Source organism: Leptonychotes weddellii, unplaced genomic scaffold, assembly GCF_054177405.1.
Source record: "Leptonychotes weddellii isolate Sample4059 unplaced genomic scaffold, ASM5417740v2 HiC_scaffold_16586, whole genome shotgun sequence".
NCBI lineage: Eukaryota > Metazoa > Chordata > Mammalia > Carnivora > Phocidae > Leptonychotes > Leptonychotes weddellii.
In genome coordinates, this window is record NW_027748690.1 from 1 (window position 1) to 4446 (window position 4446).

At 35.7% G+C, this 4446-nt stretch overlaps 1 long non-coding RNA gene across 1 annotated transcript; it reads right to left on the minus strand.

The window, feature by feature from the left end:
• Positions 1 to 570: 570 nt before the first annotated feature.
• LOC145718497 (uncharacterized) lies at positions 571 to 4300 on the minus strand. The gene is made up of 3 exons (XR_014141858.1): positions 4070 to 4300; positions 1335 to 1434; positions 571 to 914 (listed from the first exon to the last, which is right to left on the minus strand). It is a non-coding gene; the product is annotated as an uncharacterized LOC145718497 (long non-coding RNA).
• Between the last annotated feature and the right edge of the window lie 146 nt (positions 4301 to 4446).

A 4446-nucleotide genomic window follows, 5' to 3' on the forward strand; every position in this document is an offset into this window, starting at 1 on the left:
GAGGCCTGCTTCTCCCTCTCCCACTCCCCCTGCTTGTGTTCCCTCTCTCGCTGTGTCTCTCTCTGTCAAATAAATAAATAAAATCTTTAAAAAATAATAATAATAAATAAACGTGTTAAATGTGCTTTTAGGGGTGCCTGGGTGGCTCAGTTGGTTAAGCGACTGCCTTCGGCTCAGGTCATGATCCTGGAGTCCCTGGATCGAGTCCCACATCGGGCTCCCTGCTCGGCGGGGAGTCTGCTTTTCCCTCTGACCCTCCCCCCTCTCTCATGTACTCACTCTCTCTCATTCTCTCTCTTTCAAATAAATAAATAAAATCTTTAAAAAAAAAAAATGTGCTTTTAAAAGCATCAAATGCATACTAAGCACTCAATAAATCATGATAATTAGCAGTAGTCATGATATTAAATAAAACCTATTGAACTCTATGTACCAGGCACTAATTAAGTTCCTTTACAAAAACTATATGGACAAGAAAACAAAAAGTACATTAGATTTAAATTTAGACATGTTTAAGACATTAAAGTGAAAGAAAGATAATCATAATTACCTATAAAAAAACATGCAATGAGACACAGTTATAGTGAGAGTCTCTGTACTTTACTCTTTCACTTTAAATATGCTTTTACTGCATGACTCACTGAAAACACCACTGTACATATGGAGAATCTCACAGTGAAAAAGAACTTCAGAAATCATCTATTTTAACCCTCCATTTACAAAAAAATGAAAATATGAGAACTGTTTTCACGACATTAAGACATTCAGGCACATACCAGGGAAAGGGGCATAGGTATCCAGCTGCTTAACGCCTTCTTCCAGTAAACTAAGGGCAAGCTCCAACATTGGTGACTCATTCAGAAGATGATACATCAGACTAAATCCTGGTGGCTTGTAGGCTATGATTTCTTCTCCTAAATAGAACACAACACAATCCAAAAGACAGTCAGTATTTTTGTCACACCCTTGATTTATATGTAATGTATGAGACTTGTAAATTAAATGGCATCTAAATGGGCAAGTTTCAATTCAAAGACAAGGACACAAATGGTATACAGCTGTAATTCCCAAAAGGGCTGTTTTGCTCATAGCAGTTAGTTACCTATAACATGTTAACTCATCAAAGAATCTGTAAGGCAGTGTTGTCTTTCATTTGGCGAAAGTTTATTTTCTCTTGCTCAGAACAATTAAAATAACTAAAATAATGTAACAAAAAAGATTACACTCTAACTTAATTCATAAACTTAGAAATAATTTGTATCTTATAGTTTATAAATTATAAATAGCTTTATAAATAGCTGACAGCTTATTTGAAAGTGACAGAATTAAATTACCTTGTAATTCCACAAACTGGTCTACAAAATCTTCAAGTTGAGGCTCATAATCTCTGAGCAATTTATAAAACACCTCCAAAACAACCTCAGCAACTTCCCACTACAGAAAGAAACAAATGTTACAGTAACAATAAAACAGTCCAAGGTGACAGCCTTGCTAGACTTTTCATTCCTCCCACTTTTCTCCAGAACATGAAGACACTTCGCCAAAGTGTCAAATATTTCATATTTTCTCTAAAAATCCTGGCTGTAAAGGGTCTGAGAAATCATCTAATCACCCTTATTTCACAGAGAAAGCAAGTGAAGCTCAGAGCATGAGTAACTTCCCCAAAACCATAAAGCTTGGTAGCAAAGGTACTGGAAATCAAGCCCTGGACTTCTATTCCCAGACCAGTATTCTATCTTATGGCTCTAGCCAAAGAAGTGAAGAAGACTCAATCACTGCTGGGCTTGCATCTAATGACCCCATTAACATCCTTCTGTTAAAAAACATTTTTAAAAACTATGTACAAGGAAAAATATTTATGCCAAGGGAAAAATATATACAACAGTATAGACAGTAAAATTAAAACTTTACTTTTAAAAAAATCCATTATATAGAATTTATGAAGGCTGAGGTTGGTAACTGTAGTTAGGGTGGCTTTTTTTAATTATTATTTTAAAATCATTTCCACTGCACATAATTTTATCAAGACTGAATTTGGGAACTGGGACTATACAGTGATTTTTTTTTAATTACTATTTTTTTTTTAAAGATTTTATTTATTTATTTGACAGAGAGAGACACAGCGAGAGAGGGAACACAAGCAGGGGGAGGAGTGGGAGAGGGAGAAGCAGGCTTCCCGCCAAGCATGGAGCCTGATGCGGGGCTCGATCCCAGGACCCTGGGATCACGACCTGAGCCGAAGACAGACGCTTAACGACTAAGCCACCCAGGTGCCCCTAAATTATTATTTTAAAATTATCCACTTATCTGTATTTTCCAAAAATTTCAAGATCATTTATTTAAATAAAAAAGGCTTATCACCACATAATAATGGATTTTAGGATTGGTAAATATATACACTGGCTCTAATAGTCTATGTTATTTATCTCAATCTAAAGCACTGTTTTTGTGAGAAGCTAGTGCTCTAAAATATAGTAACAGAAGTGAAACCTGAAGAAGACTTTCAAGTGCAAAAAATTCATGAAGTTGAGGGAAAAAAGTCTGAGGGTAGGTATACTGGGGTAGTAGCTAGGGAAAACAGCAGCACTGGAAGTGTCCATATGCATGAATGAAAAACAATAACGTGGAAAGAACACAGCTGACTGAAGCTCTAAACACTTAGGTCATAATGACCTTTTTAGGAAAAGGCAAATAAGCTACCTAAGACAAGTACAAAAACGTTATCAGAACATCTTGTTAAAGAGATTGCCATTCTTAGTGTCCATTATTTGGTCACCGAGGTAATTTTAGGACTTAAATGTACACCCCCTCAGTGTTTATTTTTACTATGTGAGAAGCAAAAATCATAAAACAACTGACAAAAAATGAATTTCAGTTACTTGGGACTAAATATGAGAAACAACTGTCCAATGAAAGGGGAATGAATACATGAACCACGCTAAAAACAAGTAAGGATCATGCAGTCATTAAAGAGACTGTTTTCAAAGAATCTTTGATGGCATGAAGAAGTGCTCATGATACCATATTTAGTGGCCAAAAAGAGATGCAAACTAAACTAATTATCTCAATTAAAGTATGTATGTATAGGAAAAAGACTAAGTTATCCTTCCTTTGGCAACAGGATTATGGATAATATCATTACTTCTTATATTTTTCTATATTTTCCTAATTGTCCCAAATTAGCACAAAAATTATTTTTATAATCACTAATACAACAACAAATAAACCCAACAGGTTCAAAAACAGCAAATTATAAAAATAAAGCAGAAATGTCCCTACAGGACACATCCAAGCATATTCTGTGAGGCAATAAACAGTATTATAGACTAAGTGAATTACGTCAGAACCTGGAAGGGTCTCCTACATAGCTTAGGGGTTATGAGCTTGAATCTGGAATCAGAGTCCTAGGTTCAAATCCTGGTCCTGGACCTAAGGCAAGTTCCTTAACCTTGCTAAGCCTCCATCTGTAAAATGGGAATATTAATAGTACCTGCCTCACGGTAATATTGGAATTACATAAGATGATATATATGGTAAGTTCAGTTCTGAGTGTGTTGCAACCAGAGCAAATATGTATGAAATGTCAGTGCTCCCTCAGGCTCCATTCGTGGCAAACATACCTGACGGATCATAATACACCTTCCCACTAAGTCGAGACTCTACAACCCAAAAGAGCTACTAAATCAATAGAAATTGGTGTGCAAGTTTAAAACTTATTTCAATCCCTAAACAAAATCATCCCAAAAAAGGACAATGTGTTTCCAACTGACAAAGGTATGACATTTTTGGTTCAATTTTGGTCCAAATTTGTTCAATTAAGGATCTGAATGACTATGAGTTCATATCAATTAAACTACTGATCACTAAAAAGTCCGTGCTTTGGTTTTAATGCCGAGATTTTTTTTTTAATATATATAAACTTAATCAGATCATGGACACCTCAGTATTAAGACTATGAATTTTACTGATTGGCAAAAGCTAAAATGAATTTATAGCATCTTAAATCTTTCATAAAGGAAAAAGCAGCAATAAATGAATAAGGACAAAAAAGGTTTTCTCTGAACATTACCTTTTCAGCTGCTCTCCGGTAAGCTCTTGTGCGGAATCGGAGAAACACAGAATCTCTAAGGAACTGCAAATAAGGGTCAAAGCCAGGGGGCCGCAGGCCAGCACCCAAATTAGAAGGAAATGAGCTCTCCACCAAAGTACTAATAAGCTGGCAAAAAGCCCGAGTCAGTGGGTATTCTTCACACCGGGATTCTATTTCATTTAGTTCAACCTACCAAAGAAAAATAAAGACATTTAGTAATATAAAACAATCAGCTATATTATGCAGCCATCAAAAGGAATGAGATCTTGCCATTTGCAACGACGTGGATGGAACTGGAGGGTATTATGTTGAGTGAAATAAGTCAAACAGAGAAAGACATGTATCATATGATCTCA